This window comes from Pteropus medius, unplaced genomic scaffold, assembly GCF_902729225.1.
Source record: "Pteropus medius unplaced genomic scaffold, Ma_sr-lr_union100, whole genome shotgun sequence".
Taxonomy (NCBI): Eukaryota; Metazoa; Chordata; class Mammalia; order Chiroptera; family Pteropodidae; genus Pteropus; species Pteropus medius.
In genome coordinates, this window is record NW_024355205.1 from 16,497,799 (window position 1) to 16,517,345 (window position 19,547).

The following is a 19,547-nucleotide window of genomic DNA, read 5'->3' on the forward strand; positions in this document are numbered from 1 at the left end:
AGTCTGAAATCACCTCTACACAGGCTTGAAGTCACACCTGCGGAGGCAGGACTGAACAGAGGAATTAGCAACAGCAGCAATATCATCATCCCTGTCTGTCTCTGCAACTTACCCCAGCCTCACCTGAGCACCTTACTATTTGCTGCAATTCCCACAAATATAACTTGTGTGTTTTTATAAACTAGTACCCCGCACAGTAATTTGAGATACCGGAGGTAAATAATATAACCCTAGAACTCTTGAAGCAGAGACTGATAAGGACAACTCACCTGCTCCAACAATTCCTACTGCCAGAAATGCTCCAGTAGCTTCCAACGTTGGGCTTGTTTTCTTCCTACCCTGTGAGGAATACCAGAGCTGCTTCCACAGACTATGATAGCCCAGAGTGATGCTGGGCAAAATATCCTTCCTTTCATTAATCTCCTTGATCCTGTGAATCACGATTTTCATCCAGTGGAATCCCCAAAAGTTAAACTTGAAAAGGAAATATTTTTGTAAAGCTTTTGTCAGTGGACAGATCTTTTTTGGGGGGTGAGGAGGGGAGGGCGGTAAAGCACCTTTTAGCTGGGGTTGGTGCTGACAGCATTTTGCCAAAATATCAGGAGGTACTTCACTTGCCTGAGCATGTTACTATTTCATAAACCATACTGCAAACTTCAAGGCTTCACATGTGGCTCATATTCATTATTGATTGGTTTGGGTTGGGAAGTAACTTTTAGGATGTTGTCTTCCTCTGTGTGTGTGTGTGTGTGTGTGTGTGTGTGTGTGTGTGTGTGTGTGTGTGTGTACTATATCTTTCATATGATGTAATCTCCCTAAACTGCTAATTATCTCTTTTCACAAAAAATGTTCCGATATTCTCAATTCTCTCCGCCACACAGGGCACTTATTAACCCCTCAAGATATCTTCCCCATTCACTGGAAGTCCCTGGTGTCATATGTCTCTCCTTTCCCTCCGGTTTACCTTTCTATATGTTTCCCTTGTTTTCTTCTGGATGTTAATTATAATAATAAAAATTATGTAAATTCATGAAAATAGTTATAAGACTATATCAAATCAGTACATAAAATTTGTATAGACTATATATGACTCCAATTTAATAATTTTTCTGCCATGAAAATGTTAATGTTGAGAGATTTTTAATGGAAAAATAATTGCTTCCTACCATTCTCACATATAACCATGAATAAGATGCCTCCTCCTTTCTACTCCCTAGCCATTAAATACTTCTTTTGCAGTCTCTCAGCATATTTTTTTCAATTTCTTCTCCATAAAAAAATAACTTCCTAAATCTCTTTCTTCCCAGTTTTATCCAAACTTTAACCTATTTAAAAGCACCTCGATATGTTTTCCTCTTAAAATCTTCTGTAGCTATAGTATCTAATTCTATATCTTCTACTCAATAAATATATATTTTTTAATTTTATTCCCTCTTACTTCACCAATCCAGAGGGACCATCTGTGAATATGCCCCTTCTACCTTTGCCTAGTCCTCAAATTATCCTCGTCTTGCTTTTTCTCTTTTGCACTTCCTTTCCCAAATGGCCTTCCTTTGGTGATAAAGTTTAAATTGTGCAGTGCCTACTCCAGACATTGCAGCTTGGATTAATTTTTTTAAGCCATTTGGATTAATTTTAATCTCTTCTATTCTGATTTTGCTGAGATGTGACCATAAAGGCTGCATGCTAACTTCTTGGAAGCTGGTCTGGCTTTTGCCTGAGGTTCATGGCATCCCCAAATTTACAAACAATTTATTTTTTCATCCTTGGGAACATAGAATTGGAGTTTTTCTTCCTTTTCTTCCCCAATAACATTTTTAATTAAATGTCTTGGCAGATTAGATGCAACTAGATTAGAGTTCTCCTCCATGTCTCTTTAATTAATTAGTTTAGTTTAGCTTGGTTTTTCTTTTGTTATGTACTTATTTAGTTCCACTAGTGCTAGACACTGTAAATACAATAGTGAAGCAGCTAGGCACTGCAATGTCAAGGTGAAGAAACAGAAAAATAGCCAAGGGATGCACAAAATGATAAAAACAGTGATGAGTAGACAAAGTGGCCATGAGGTACAAAAGAGAGGCACCTCACCCTGGAGGATTTAACAGTCAAACTGAGGCTTGAAGGATGACATAAAAACAGGGAATGAATGCTGCAGGCAGAGAGAACGGTATGTGTGAAGACATGACAAAAAAGAGACCATGAAACATTATAGGAATGAAAAGGTCAGTACATGTGGAAGATAGAGTAAGAGTGTGTGTGTGGCACAGGGAAGAGGAGACTGGAAAGCCAGAAAGTGCCAGAACATGAAGGGCTTCATTATCCTAAGATAGTTGGTTTCCAAATTTACACAGGTGGCAATATGAATTAGCATACACATTTTTGAAGTAAAGATAGCACTATCTTTTTAAGGGTAATATAGCAATACATTTCAAGAGCTAGAAACATGTTCACCTGCTTTGCATCAATAATTCTATCCCTGAGAATTTATCTGAACAAACTGTTCTTTTCAAAGGAAAAAGCTATGTACGCCCCAGACTGTTCATCACAAAATTATTTATGATATTAAAGAACTTACATGCTCAGTGATAATAAATTATGGTATATTGACTTGAATGGAACATTTTTCCCTCATTAAAAAATGATAATTACAGAAATTACACAGCAGCATGCATGATACTAAGTGAAACAAGCCATATACAAAGTTGTTTCCATAGTATAATTAAAACTACATATAAATTATATGAACATTTGGATAAGTATCAACAGGGGAAATTTTTAAATGAGCACAGGATAATAACGGGAAGGGTGGGATCTGTGGTGATTTTCCTTCATTCATTGATTTCCATTATGAAATTGACAGTGTTGTACAATGTATACCTTTTCTCCTCCAGAAAATTTCTCTTAATCCTAACTTTCTTATGATCAACCAAAACAAGAATGAAAATACTTTTCCTCTTTCCACTTCATTGTCTTCCTCTGCTCTGAACAACATTTTCAAAATAGTAGAAAAGTCGTCCTCTTCTGTATACTGGAGCTACTGGCCAATCGAACCTAGTATCTTCTTAAAAGGTGGGTATCAAATGAGACTTCTCCGAACTCGACTTGAATTTCTCGATCAGTCATAAGTAGAGGTTAATGATGGCAAAATAAAATTACTGTCAGATTAGGCCCAGCTTGTGTCCTGAATACCCACTAGGCCAGGCCACCCATGAGGGCTCTCCTTAGGGAGGGAAAGTTGTCCCATGTGGAGAAACATTAAGAGGCTTGAGTTGGGTACAGATAGACCATTGAGACTGTTGACAGTTATGAGGGGAAAGGAATTATATAGTTCTAATTTTGAGAAAAAGAAATCAAAAATTTTTAAAATATTGAATGTTATTAATATCCAAAATATATAGGTATATTTAGGATGGAGCAAAGTGCTGGAAAAAGTTTTAGCCTGGGATAGTGTAAAGATGAGCAATATGGGTTTCAGTCAAATCAGACTGGGAGACACGCAGAATTCCACAATGATGGCTTGCATTACTGATTCACATGCAAGACAAGAAACTGGCTTTTCAGATGCCCTGGACCACATGAAAGAAGTCTCATACAAAATATCAAAAATCAGAATGTCATCAGAATGTTGTCTCAGCAGCAACACTGAAAGTCAAGAAGTGCTGAAGAAATCTTTTCAAAGACTCCTCGGGCTTCAAGTTAAAGTTGAAGTGGAATAAGCACACACTACTCTCTCTCTCTCTCCCACTGATTATAATTAAATTCCCTGAACAGAGAACATAAAGCAACCACCAGACTACTCTGAAAATTAAATAAGAATAGACATACTAGATAGGGAAATCAAAATACCCCTGATAGTGCGAATTATTTTAAAAATAGAACGGATTTACTTCTCACCGCTATTTCAATCGCAGTAGATATGCCAAATTACTTTATTAATGAAAGGGGTGGGTTTTTATTAAAATATATATATATTGGCTTTTTCATTTAACCTTGCTAGGAAGATAACCTTCAGAAGTTCTGATGACAGGTGAAGAACAAAGTAAGTGATTCCATTTACAAAATATATAGTATGACAAACTCTAGTTTTCATTTTATGTTATGAGGGATCGAATAGTGAAAACTTCTGTGATAAATAACAAACATATTCCACAGTAATGAAGCTATGGGCAAAAACTTTTCTCATCCCTCTTTCCTTTGCTTCACTTTAAGAATGGAAAGGAATTAGAAGGTCAGGAAAGAGGTAAATAGGGACTAACTTTCCTTTCCTGTTGCAAACAACATTACGGTTTATCCAACACTCTAAAGATATTTCAAATATAAAGCATGAAATATGATCAAAGGAAAACATTTGTATCAGTAAAGATTTAATTGTGTAAGTAGTTGCTAAAAATTGTATAGTATACATTTATGATTACCATGCAGCATCATGCAAATGCTTACTAGATAATGTTAAATGCCCAATATAAAGTTGTGTCTATGCCATGGTCACAACTATGCCAAATTTATGGTTGCATTTATATAAAGGACTGAGAAAGAATATAGAAAAATGAAGAAAAAGCTGCTTTGTTATGGTAATAAAATAGTAGATAGCTATTTTCCCTTTTAATTTCTGGCAATTTTTTCATCTCTAAAGAGTATGTGCATGTGTGTACATGTGTGCCACACACACTTTACACCCAGAAATCTAACCCATGTTTGCCTTTCTCACAATGAATTGTTAGCAAATTCAGATTATCAATCATGGATCCCATTTCATGACATGACAATTTGGGGGCGAGGGGAGTAGGGCAGAAGCCTTCCAAATGAAGAAGTCTTGCTATGGACATTAGCTCAGAAATAAATTAGTGTTCCCACACTGTATTTTCACTGGAGGAGAGTTTAATGTAATAATTCACAATAAAGCCGCAACACTACATACTTCTGCATCAGTGCTTGCTTCTTAAAACTTAATGTATACATGAATCACCAGCTCTTGTTAAAAATGCAGATTCTGATACAGCAGACCTGGGATGCAGCCTGAGATTCCACATTTCTAACAGGCCTTTAAGTCATGCTGATGCTGCTGGTCAACAGACCACTACTCTTTGATGAGCAATGTTCTGTATCATACAAAACCTTTTGTCTTTTTCTTTTCTGAGCTACAGATGTGAGAAAAGACCTGCTAGAGATCAGAATTTTCTTGTTTCTAAGCAATCCTAGAATGTCTACCTTGGAGAAACTGAGGCCCAGCAACAGGAAGTCAAATAAATAGTGTCAGAGTCAGGGCTGGCATCACAACTACAGTTCCAGACTCTGACTCCCACACCCAAAACTCCTTCACCCCCACCATCCACGAATGATGTAAAAAGAAGACAAAAATAAGGCTTACTCTTCATATTTTGCTGATACAGGCTCCAAAATAGATTCGTTTGCCAGGATGGTTCTAGAATGAATAGGAAACAGTTTTCTAATAACAAGTGAACGGTTTTTGGCATCAAACTTGCCCAGCAACCAACAGGTCTGCTCTTTCTCTTCTTTGCCTTCAATGCCCAATTCAGCACCCTCCCCCGCCCCCGCCCCACACACACACCAAAAAAGTAAGAAATCCTAGAACCAAGCATTTCTTTCTGCTGCCCATTTCAGTAAGATGAATTTGGGGGAAATGACCAATGTTAAAACTTTTAACAAAGCACCTTGATAGAGGGTTACAGTGAGTGTGTGCCACGTCTGAGTAGACTCTGCTTGTCACTACTTGCCACATAATTGTCACGCTTCGGTCAATTACAGAGCTTCACACTTACTTGCAATTTACAGATCTGGATTAGGAGCTGAGTAGTCCTTTTGAAAAGAGCCTTGTAAAAATTTCTTTTGTGCTTAGCAATAATATATAATGACATAAAAGTGGGTTTTGAATTTAAAATAGCCATTTCATTTTACAGAAATTGTCCCTTTCTTGTGTATCATACATTAACCTCGTTCATTGTCACTTTAGCCACCCTTGTAGGAGCTGTTCTTTCCTCAAAGGTGAGGAAGGGCCTTCTGCTTCATCACAAAGTATTAAAAAAGTGACATCATGCCACGCTCTTCCATTAGGAGTACAGAAAATGTCAAGTAGAAAACTATGAGAGATTTCGACTAGAAGACATTATTTTGAATCTGCGTTTTACCATTTAGAGCAGAAAAGATTTTGTAAAGCTCATTAAGAGTTCAAGGAACTTTTTTCATAAACACTGTGTTCTTTTATTTCCTCTTTGAGGTGAAGCGTTGCCCTCTGCTCACTCTGCTGACCTTGTCACTGGTTCAAACAAATCCCTGAGAATTCTCCTCTCCAAGGCTTCCCAGTCTCCCAGTCTCCCTCTTTGCACCTTTTCAAACATCTTCCCTTGGAGTATAAATTCATATTTTCAGAACACAATCCCATAATATATATCAGAAGCGTGAAAATGTGTATACCTTTTGATCACATGATTTTATTTTGTAGTATTTATCTCAAGGACACAATAGAGATCCACACAAACATGATGCATACAGATATTGAACAGTTTTATTTATAACAGTAAAAAATAGAACTAACTAAATGTACACTATAGGGAATTTCTAAACTCAGTTATGATCTATTCACATGATGAACTACAAAGAAGTCATTTAAATTATATTTTAGAAAATATTTACTCGCAAAGGAAAAGCTCACAATGTGCTTAAAGTGAAGGTAACAGATAACAAAGCAGCATATGTGATTGCGCTCTAAATTTATAAAATTTACCATTATAGCTCTTTCGTCCATATATGTCCATTAAAAGCACTAGAAGAAACTACTGCAAACTGAAATCAAAAGAAGGAAGACAGTTCCTTTTCCCACTATTTTAACAAACTAATTGTTGTCATGTTTTTATGGTCATTTCCAGTCCAGACTGACACCCATACAGTGCTTTTAATTACTTGTTGGCGGTAGATTGTGAGTGATTTTAATCTTCGTCTTTATATTTTTTCATATTTTCCCATGTTTTTCGGCGTTTACATACCCATTCAAATCAAACTTGCCCAGCAACCAACAATATTCTTGTATTTCTTTTATAAACAGAAAAAAATGCTACTGCAAAAAAAAAGTTCCCTTGTTTTTTACAACTTCTCCACACGTGCACACTCAACTCCAATAGCCACGTTCAACTCCAACAGTACCCCCATACTCCCCACACATACACACACACATATTTACCACCCCGGGAACATTAGTATTACCAGTCTCCTGAGTACCACCAACCCTCCACGCAAGCCATTTCCTTCAGCTCATCCCCACCAAAGGATTTCCAGCACACATTTGTTAGTAAAGTATAATCTCTACCTGACCCTAGGGAATCCCAAAAGAGAGGTTCCCATAGCTGCTTCCCAGGTGAAATTGCAGGCCCACACCTCAGTCTCCCCAGGCCAAAGAGGCCTTCACAAGCAAGCCAGTGGATGACACACACCCTTGGCCCCTGACTCAGTAACATCTCAGTCTGTAGAATGTCTGACTGGCTTCAGTCTTCTAAAATGTGGATAGTCCACAGGTTCCTAGGAGAATCTCTTCCCAGATATGCTTCAGAGTCTGGCTTCATCCAAACGCAATGGCATTCTGAGTGACAGACCACCAACAGCCTAAGAACCCATCTCTTGAGCTGCAAAGATTTGGTCATGACCTCCTTGGAACTATTTGGAACTATTCTTCACTCATTTTTGCTCTCCCTTCCTTACCAGAAGGCAACTGTTTCTAAGCAATTAGCCCTCTTGTTGCCAAGGGTGACCCTTGCTCAAAGACATGTTTATCACCAAAGCTGATTTGTCTTAACCCTTCAGGCAAAAGTTGTGGTAGGGACCATAAAAAAGAAATCATTAAAATAGATTAAGTTACATCCATAATAACAAAAACTAGCATTTTTATAGCATTTTACATTTTACAAATTGTTTTCACATACATTATTCTTCCTCTAGGTCAGGTACTAGATTCAGTGCTGAAGAGGCTTCTGCTTTGTGCAGCGGCATCTGGTAACCAGTGTTTTTGAAATTCTCAGGATGACAATAAACTTTGCCAGGGCCGCAGTGATTATGTTCTCCAAATATATTCATCGAAGATGAGACAGGGAATAGGAAAAACATCAGTGCTCTTACACAGAGTTCTTATTAAGCACACAGTGATGGATGCTCAGCAACTCATCTTGCCCTCATAACACCATACAGGACTGCTTTTCTTTTGTTCACTTTACAAATGAAGAAACGTAAGTTCACACGGCTAGCGCGTGCTAACATGCAGATACGGAAGCCCATGTCCTTTCTGAGGCCTTGTGGTAGAGAGAAAGGACATAGACCACGTCCAGGAAGGTAGGTCCTAAATCCAGCCTCTTTGCTGTCTAGTCCCCTCTTCATCTCTTTGGATTGCCAGCCCCTCATCCCCAAACAGGGAACATCAGACTAAATGGGCTTTTTTGAAGTCTGTAGGTCCGAAGGAGTCAGTGATGTCATGTTCTGGGTGAGCCCTTCCAAGGCTCAAATTCATGATAACTTAATCATGCACTGTCAGAGGAAAGAAGCAGGAGCAATTGTTTTGTTAACTATCCAGGCAAGATTGTTTCTTCAATAATACTTTAAATCCAATTACCATTTCCACAGGACTCTGATTTCAAGAACCCCTGATCAAAACAAAAGATACCAGATGAATGTTGCTACAAATGGCCATGGGTATAATATCTGGTACGTCCACATCCAGGTTCCTAGATCTGCATCTGTGAGCTGTAGGTTTTCAGTGCCATCCCACACACACCTTAATCCTCGCTGTTCTCCAAGAGAGCTGGCGAAGGTCAGGATCCCTTCCAGGAACAACAGCACATTCTGTCTAGATGCATGCGTGCCTTCAAGCAAAGGAAAACACCTGAGCCCCTAAAGGTTATGATAACCATCTTATTAACAAAGGACAAAAGAGTATTTAAATGCTGTTATATGGTTTCCAGGAAAAACTCAAACTCCGTATCAACTCCAGGTGAACGCTTCTGCGTGCCTCTGAAAAGCATGAGCAATCATGGCAACTAAAGTGAACTCACGCTCAGTTGCGGTCTCTTGGTCAGGCAAACTTGTCAGATATTACTTGGCTTTTATAGCCCTCTACTTCATTCTCTTAGCTTTATAATCATTTTGAATCCTAGGTACTACTCACGCCATACATCAGACGAATGGGTACACTAATCTACTTCCTTTTATTTCCCATGCAGAGCTCTCCTAAACAGTTGAGAAATGAACATAACACCTAGTTATGTGTGTTTAAATTGCTGTTTTTACTTTACGGTATACATAGACACACACATATACATACATGTATACCAGCTTTTTATATGTATGTCTCCAACAGTTAAAAATATACTATCTGTATTGAATTTTGTGACATTATGAAATTAGGGCTTGCCTATATCTTTATCATGAGAAGAAAGTCTAAAAATAAGTCAGTTTTCATAAATGTATTGTTATGTGAGGTACAAGTTATTGATGAGAGGCCTCGGGGTGTGTAAGAAGCAGGATTTTGTTTTGTTTTGTTTTGTTTTGTTTTCCTAACACGTCGATACTAACCACTTGTTACAGAACAGCCCCTTGGGTGTCTAGAGAAAGCCCTCGATTATAGCCAAGGAAACAGACACTCAGACATTGTAGACATAAACATTTTAAACAGATTGAGAAAGCCACAGTTACTATCTCTTTTGCTTCATCTATTTCCAGGAAAACAAGTTGACAGCCTGATTAATCCCCTGCCTCTAAATCAGCTGACTTGCTAAGCAACAAACTCTTACCATACACATCCTGAAAACATCCTTTTTCCACGGATGCATCACATGTCACATAGCTATAGTGTGCTGTGGCTGTAACAAAAATTGTGACGATGGTAAGCAATTGACTAGAGCCGGGAACTGTTACCATCACAGTCTGCTAGAGAATAAATATCTATTTTTTAACAAAATTTAAGACCACCTGGCCAGCTTTAACTCTCACATGATGCATTTAACGTGCCCTCTGCTCCAATCTTGCCCTCTTTCCATTTCTGCACTGAAGGGAATTGACCATGCCAACCCCCAGGCCACTTAAAAATATGTTCGCAGCTCTGCTGAGATATAATTTACATGCCACAAAATTCATCTATGTAGAGTGTATGATTCAATAGGTTTTAGCATATTTACAGACTTGTGCAGCCCTCATCACAATCTAATTTTAAAATATTTCCATTATCCCAAAAGGAAACTTCATTTTCCATTCCTCATTCACCACAAGCCCTAAGCAATCAGTCATCTATTTTCTGTCTCTGTAGATTTGCCTATCGCAGATATTTCATACAATATGGAATCATACAATATGGAGTCTTTTGTGTCTGGCTTCTTTCACGTAGCATAATGTTTTGAGGAGTATCTATGTTGTAGGATGTATTAGATTTCATTTTTAAAATATCATTAAGATATTATTTATACACTAAAAAATTCAGTCATTTAAAATATACATTTCAATGGGTTTTAGCATCCTTACAGAGTTGTGCAACCGTCACCACAATCTAATTTTTGAACATTTCATCATCCCCAAAAGAAACGCATATCTATTAGCAGCACTCCCATTATCCTCTGCCCCACCACCCCTAGCCCTAGACAATCACTAATCTACTTTTCTGCTGCTAAAGAGTTCCCTATTCTGGACATTTGTAAATGGAACCATATGAAATGTGATCATTTTTATTACCTTCCTTCAGTTAACATAATGTTTCCAAGGTTCATCCAAGTTTTAATATGTATCAGTACTTTATTCTTTCTTATTGCCAAATAATTTCATTGTATGGATATACAATGCTTTATTTATCACTCATCAGCTGATGAACATTTGGCTGTTATGAGTAGTGCTGCTGCTAACATTCTTGTACAAGCCTTCATGTGGACTCACATTCTTAATTCTCTGCGTAGATACCTAGAAGTGGAATTGCTGAATCGTACAGTAACTACGTGCTTAACACTTTGAGAAAGGGCCAAACTCTTTTCTAAGGTGGATGTACCATTTTACATTCCCACTACCAATGTGTGACAGTTCTAATACCTCCACGTTCTTGCCAATACTTGTTATTATCAGTCCCTTTTTCATTACAGCCATTCCGGTAGGTATGAAGTGGTATCTCACTGTAGTCTTGACTTGTATGTCTCTAATGGCTAATCTATATGTTTCCTTCTAGATATCTTCAAATTTTAACTCTTACCTGTAGATTTATGATCCATTTTGAGTTGATTTTTTCTGTACGATTTAAGATAAAGTCTCATTTCATGTTGTTACTTTTTAATATTATAAATAACCAACAATTCCTGCACCATTTACTGGAAAGACTATCATTTCCCCATTGAATCATCACAGCACCCTTGTCGAAAATCAGTTGCCTGTAAATGTAAGGCTTTTTATTTCATTCATCTCTAGGTCTGTCCTTACGCCAGCAATGTTCTATCTTCAATACTATAGTTTTGTAGTAATTTTTGAATTAAGAAATGTAAATCCTCCAACTTTTCCTTTTTCAAGATTGTTTTAACAATTCTGGGTCCTTTCCATTTCTGTATGAATTTTAGGATCAGCTCATTAATTTCTGAGGCAGGGAGGTGAAATTAGTTGGAACTTTGATAGGGGTTGTGTTAAATCTGCAGATCAGTCTGGGGAATGCTGCCATATTAACAATATTAAGTTCATGTATCAGAGGACTCAGGTCCTCTGCATCTGCCTTAAGATAAAACGCACACACAACAGGCCTTACAAGGTCCGTCTTGATCCATCCGGCCCCTGGCTAACTAATTAGCTTCCTCTTTCTGCAGCACTCCCCTTCCACTGCCAACCCAAAATACACTGCTAGTCACACAAACCTGCCTTCAGTTCCTTAAACACACGATGCTCTCTTTTATCTCCAGGTCTTTCCCCACTCACATATCTACCACATTCCCTGTGTCAGCAGCTTCCTGCCTTATGCCCATCCCCCAACTCACTTCCTTTCTTTCATAGCTTAGCTTATTTCTCTGAGACTCATATCCTGAGATACACAACTCCTCACAGTTTACTTTCCTACCTTTCTTTGTGCTTATGTGGTAGACTTCAGTTTATTTGATAAAGAATAGATTGGTCAAGACTTCGAACTGGTTGAAATGCCTTGATTGAAATGGAAGCCGCTGGTTCCTATTTCAGGCAGCGTTAGAAATTTTGGCAGTTTTACAACTGTTCATTTGTCTTTAAACACTTTTCATAAAAGTTTTAGGATTTTTTTCCCTAGCTTTTTTCCCAGACTATTCTACCTGCTCATACTCTTTATACTGGTTGTCGTTGGCTGAATAATGATCCCTCAAGATCTGCATGTCTTAATCTCCAGCATCCAGAAATATGGTATATGGCAAAAGAGACTTTGCGGGTGTGATTAAGGATCATGAGAGGCAGAGATTATCCAAGGAGGCCCAATGATATAATCACAAATGTCCTCATAAGAGGAAAAGAGGGAGAAATATTATCCTGAAGTGAAGGTAATGTGACAAAAGCAGAGATTGGAATGCTTTCTAGAAGCTGGAAAAGGCAAGGAAATAGAGATTCTCTACTCAGAGCCTCCAGAAGGAACCGGCCCTGCTGACATCTTGACTTTAGCTCACGGAAACTGGTTTCAGGTTCTGATCTCCAGAACCGTAAGAGAATACATTTGTGCTGTTTTAAGCCACTAAATGTGTGGGAGTCTGTTACAACGGCAATAAGTAAGACAATAGTAATGGGTTGGAAATAACCTAACATCCAACAAAGAAGACGGCTTGGAAACAACCTGAATATCCAATAAGCGGGCTTTGTTGGAAACAACCTAAATGCCCTGTGATAGAATTGGTTATATAACTTCCGATAATTTTCAAAAGAATAGATGTGGCCTGATCATTTCTTTACTGTATTAAAAGTGATCTGGAAGGATATGTGTCAAATTATTAAAAGGCATAGACTCTGGGTATTCTTCACGCAAAACTTTTTTTTTTTTTTTACCTGCAGTGAGCCTAAGGTTGAATTGTTTTTGCAATAATAAGGGAGAAAAGGCAATAAAATAAAAACTTAAGCAATGAAAGAAATAAGAAAATAAAGGGAAAAATTTGGAGTTTTTTAAGAGCTTGATTGGATTTAGGTTCTTAATTTCTAATTTGTATGCATGCAGCTTTTCCTGTAGTATTTGTTCAGTGTTGTTTTTAATAACTTTTCCATCTTCTAAATTGGCTGAAAATGAGTGCTTTTAATCTCCAGTTCATATTTTTTATACTTCTACTACAGGAAAGAGTATTTATGTGCCACAAGATACAGTGCCTCCCTAGAAATGATCATTTAGATGGTGAGAATCAACAAAACAAAGTAAAATAATTAGAAAATGAGGTGACATTCAATAAAATGTTGAATTATAGAACTTGGATTTTAAGAGAATGATAATGTGGTGTTTCACAAATCTATACACATAGCTTTGCACGTGCTTAACTTATATATCCGTGCCAGGGTACCCCAACTGTTAGTTCAAAATATACCAATTAAGAACGATGGTAATAACAATGATAATAGTATTGACAACAATAATGGTGTTATGTTCCACCGTATATTTGTCTCATCATTTACCAACACTTACAAATGCAGTAAATACTATTTAATGTTTATTTCTACTTTCTATATAAAGAAGCTGGAACTCAGAGTGTTCAGCAATATTTGATTACTGTGGCTTAATTGTCAAAGTCACTTCTGATTGGATCAGAAGCACTTTCGAACCTAGCTAAAATAACTTATCTGGTACTTCAAACATAGTTTAGTGAAACAAGCTAATAAATTCACTTGGCTCGTAGTCATGCTCTCCCCAAGTTTGTTGAATAACAAAATGTTATTCCACAACTGGCTTGAACCAATTGTAATTCCTTAGAAATCATCATTATAAAAAGATCTGGTATAACAATTTTCTTATTTAATTTAGTGAGATACATATAAAAACTCAAATTGGGCTACAATATTCCTTTGTTCCTTGGTTCATTCACTCAAACTATGGTTGAGAGATCATTAAAATAAGCCAGATTTGCAATTTCAATAACTCCCACTAGAATGCACCATTTCTCTATTTTCCTCCCAGAACTTGGCAGTCTAAATAATATGTGTTTAATTTAACTAAATATCTAAATACTATCTCTAAGATACCTGAAGTATAGTTGCTCTTATAAGTCACTACTACCACCCTAGGCACTATCAGTCTTATTAATAGTGTTAATTTTCACTATCTGTGAAAAACGGATTTGCAGAGTGAACCTCAGACTAGTGCCTATGGAGTTAAAAAAAGTGTGGAGCCTGAACTAAGGAGACTTTATAGCAACTAGAGGCAGAGCTATGCCCCCAGAGGGTATCTGTCTTCGGAATTCACACTGTCTACTTTTTGGGTTTTGCCGAGTACTCTGGAGGAAATGTAAATAATATTCTGCCTCGTAAACAAATATTTTCTAAAATTTGGGGGGGAAATTCTTTCAAAGCAAAGGAGAGAGCTTAATAAAAATTTTACTGCCCCTGAAGTCATAGCACCTCTCCCCACCACTAGGGCATGTGGATACTGTCTCAGTGCAGCAAATAAATACAGGGAAGACTCTGATACTACTTCCGCTATGTCGTTCTTACTTCGTTTTAAATTTCCATTTTATTTCCATAATCAGGAGGAATTCTGAGGCTCCTTACCCCAGCTGTGTTTTGTAATATATTTATTTGGTTTGATTTGGTGTGAAATCTCTCTTCTACCTTTCTCGTCTCCCTCATCACTTTCCCAAATTTTTAATTTTTCTTTTCCAAATAAAACTTCATTAATTTTCATCATAGATAAAATATTAGAGTATTCAATATGTATACCTTGAAGTGACATGAAAAGTAGCAAAGAAATGACAAGGAAGGACTGAGAAAAGCTGGTGAAGAAATAAAATCCCTTAATTTTTTTTCAAAGTGATCAGTTGGACATAAGCAGTGTTTTATGACTTATTTTCAATTCATTCCTTGTTGACAGTCCTACTCCCTACCCCACAGCTCAAACATATATGGATACTCTTCTAAGAAATTCTTCTTCTAGTTAAATGGATAAGGTGAAATAGGAATATTAATTTATTTTAGTGAGTGGTATATCGAATTTTTCTGAAAAACATGCCCAATGCAATAAAGAAACCATCATTAAAAAGAGTTGAGTGTTTAAAAAATGTATTATACTGTTTATCATAATAGATACTTTCCTCCCTGCCCCATTCTAAAAGATAAAATAGAAAACAAAAGTTAATTTAAAACAATTCACTGGTAATTATATCATTAGCATGTTGTTCTCGAGGTCAGTGAATTTTTTTGTTTTTTACAAACAGTCATTTTGGGTTGGTCATTTATCACCCAGAATATAAACATCAGAATAAAGTTATGACAAATTTTCTCCCTTTTTTTTTAAGGCATGTAATCACAAGTACAGGTCTTGGGCAGAAACACCTGAATTTTAACAAATGTTATTTTGAGCTGGCAGGAGGAAAATGTAAAAAACTTCAAAATGGTCCAGTAAGACTTCTGGGTGTCCTGTCTGAGGCATCTTTCTGGGTTGTGTCTGCCTTTCATTGTCTTTGAACTATTTTACAGCTTTGTAAATGTAGGAAACTGACAGAAATGTAAATGATTGTCATCCGTGCCGGCAACGAGTTTTGTCAGGTGGAGGCGAAATCGATATTCTCCCTCCAAGAAGTCAGTTTTACATTTATTGAGCGAATTCATTTCAGCATTCTTGGTTGTCTACATGTGCGTCTGCTCTTTGAATTCTTTCACATTGGTTATACATCATATTGGTTCCTCATTAATTAATGAATCAAATAAAATCACTGAAATTTAAAATTTTACATTTGTATGAGAATCACAATTTTTAGCTTTTTATCAAAATTATCTTTTAAACAGATCTCAGAAGACAGCATAGGGAATATAGTCAATAATATACTAACTATGTATAATGCCAGGTGGGTACTAGACTAGTCAAGGAGATCACTTTGTAAATTATATAAATATCTAACTACTGTCCTGTACACCTGAAACTAATATAATATTGAATGTCAACTCTAATTGAAAAATAAAAAATTTTTAAAAGACTAAGCTTAAAAAATAATAAAAAAATAAACAGATCCCAAACACCTAACTATACCCATTTACCAAAAGGGAATGTTGAACTTCTCTTAAAAAACAAATAGGAAGTATTAAATCTGAAATCGCTCCTCAGAGAGAATCTCCAGTGTCAAATCACATGTTCCGCCACCCTGCCATTTCTTACATTGTTTCATTTTTGCTTGTAATAATTTAATTTCAAAAATAATTAACTCACAAAATGTAAAGAATATGTGTATAAAGCAAAGAGTGACAACTTCTCCCTAAACCCTTAGTTATCACTTCCCAGCAGCAACCAGTGTTAATAGTTTACCATTCCCATTTTTATCTGGATAAAATAAACATTAAATCGAAGATTATGTACATAGAGAGAGACTATATAGAAAAGGAATCACAGGAAGGTAATAGGGAGGGGAAAGGGTAACTTCGCCTTGGTGTTGGGAGGGCGTTTGGTCACTAGATTTAAAATCAGGAACCAGGACTCCTGCAGGCCTCTCCTGGGCTCCGCACATGTGTCCTGTGTGCAGACAGGTGCCTAAGCTGCTCTCTGCCTCCGGAACTGCTGCAGGCCCACCTCCCCCTCACTCACCCTCCCTCATGCTCCACTCCTGGGGATTGGTGGTGGTGGTTGTTTCCTGAATGGGTTCTGGAACTTAATTCTTGTTTTTCATACAACCTCCAAAACCCAGTTAGAGTCACTCTGCCCAGGGCCAGTCCGGGCACGCTTTTAGAACATGACCTGCTGCTTTACCTTCCGGAAAAGGAGGTAAGTAAATATAGGTAAAACCAGATGAGAAAGCAGCCCTGCTGGCAGCTAGGCCGTTATGTTCCCAAGTGAATATAAACAGAAACGATGTCTAAACAGAGCCACTTCATGACCATATTTGGAATGAGACAGTGATAAGGCCACTGTGCAACCACAAAAATGATGAAACACCCCCCTCTTCTGTCTAACAGGAGAGACTGCTGCTCCTGTCCCTTACCAAGGAACACGCCCATCCCACAGCTGGCCTCCTACCTGATGGATAAACACTGTCTAGTTACACAATCACACAACTGCTGCTGTTTCCTGAAACACCGGAACCATAATTGGCCTCCACAACTTAAACCCACCTTGAGTCATCCAGCATGCACTCCCATCCTACGAGCCTCTCCCAACTCCTCGTGGTTCCTTTGGAGTGCCTGCAGCCTTGCTACAGCAAGACAAATAAACCTAATTTCTTTTCACCACAATAGGTGTGTTCCTGATGGTCTTTTGTGGGTGGGCTTTAACAGGGAACATCTGAATAGTAAATTTCATTCTGATCTTCTAGGAACCTTTTCAAAATACCTCAATCTGCATGCTTTGTACTCTTCCACTTCAAATAGTCTTATTGCAATGCGCTTCCAATGTATTTGCTACTTTAATTTAGCATCGAACATGTAAAGCAAGTAAAATAAATATTTTTGTCCCAACACTCACTGAGGTTGAGACTTGTGCAAGTTCATTCAGGGAGCTGTGACTAATGCCATGTAGGGCTGTGAGTTCTCCAGCCCTGAGAATACTCCAACACAGGGAGAGAAAAGAGCCAAAAGTTTATATTTATCACCTCAAAAAATACACCAGGGGCACAGACACGCCTAGAGGGACATTCTAGTTGAGCTGCATGGGTTCAGGAATAGCAGCCCAGACACTTGAGTAATGGGCAATCCTGCATTAAGCTGCAGCCAAGTAAGCAACTCCTACATCCCCTAGGTCTGCATAGACATCACCTCATTAGGGACAGACTGACGAGACCATCAGAACTGGAGGCAGCATAAGACCTGCACTCAAGTCCCAACTCTGCTATGGACTGAGTTGTTAATTGCTGCTCCACGGGGAGGATGATTAGGAGTTCCTGATCCTTGACTCCTTTAAACACTCCACCAGTCCCCTTCTCTGCCTGTCACTGCTCCTGGAGTCACCTTGTTCCCAACCCTTCGCTCTGCCATCTCCATAATCCCCCATCCCCAACTTCGCTAATGGAGTTGAAGCCACAAGTGCCACCTCCAGGCTTCAGAAGAGCACAACCTCACCAGAAGGTGATCTAAGAACCTGTAGCTATACTGTCCCTTTGTGCGTCACCAGCAACTTTGTGAGATGTGAAGTCAGCAGACACTCCAGCTGGTCATTTCTTCCTCCCAAGTGCTGTTAAGCTCACCGCTGAAGAATGTCTCCAAGTTCTAACTTCAGACACAGCTCTGTCTGGAACTATCTCCTTCCCCAAGATAACTAAGGCACTGGCACGTGGCTGGGGTTCGCCTTCCTAGTAAATGCCCTTTGGGGAGGTCCCAAGTGGCCTTTCTTACATTGCTCACCATATGGGACTAGTGCAACTACCAGAAAAGTTTAACAACAGTTAACATGTGAGAAAAGTATCCATCTTTGATCCCAGAAGTTTTCATGTCCCCTGTGCAAATGTGACTACTACTATTCCAGCAAATTTCGAACACTTCATCCCAAGGGATATGGATTAGAACCTAAGTCTCATTTAGCTGCAAAGCTCTTGCTTTTTCCACTGAACCTACCAGCAGAAGAGCAACAGGGATTTTAAATAGCTACTTCAAAAGAGGCTCCTGCTAGAGATCATGCCTGGACTGACCTGGCATTGACCTGCATTGACCTGGCATTGACCCACATTGACCTGGCATTGACCCACATTGACCTGGCACCAGCAAAAGACCTATTCAATTTTATTGCCCTGATCTGCACCTCAAATAGCATGAAGACATGTAGATGTAAGAAAGGTAGATGTTCAATTCTCTTAATATAAAATATAGCAAAATAAATTGCTTTTCAGTGCATATACATTAAATAGAATCTCATCAAGCAGATTTCTATTTAGGTAGTTATTTGCAAACATGAGAAATAACATGTTCTATGAGTTGTCACCAGATGGATCAAACATTTGTACAACTTTCAGTTGAATGGAACCCTAAGTCACTACACTAGTGTGTGTGTGTGTGTGTGTGTGTGTGTGTGTGTGTGTGTGTGTGAACCTAATTTAAAATGTGTTTCACTTCCCCAAGAAGGGTTGTTGGTTTATAAAAAGCCTTCTGGACATCAAGTATAAACACATTTTTTGAGAAAAGTCCATCTTTTGTTTCCAGAATTGGTGTAATGAGAGAATAGAGTAAGTCAATTCATGCTATTTAGGTATCTTCTCAAAGGTATGTTCTGTTGATTTTACACGGAGTCTATGTCTCATCTTCCTAATGAGCTACTAGACTTAGTTTCTGAGGACTAGGCCTGGGCTTTTGCCCCCTTTACATTCCTCTTAGGCAGCCATAGGAGAGGCTGACATTTAATGAGCATCTACTATGTGCTGAGTACCTACAGTAGCTCATCTGATTTTTTCCAGTAACTCCAAGTACAAATATTG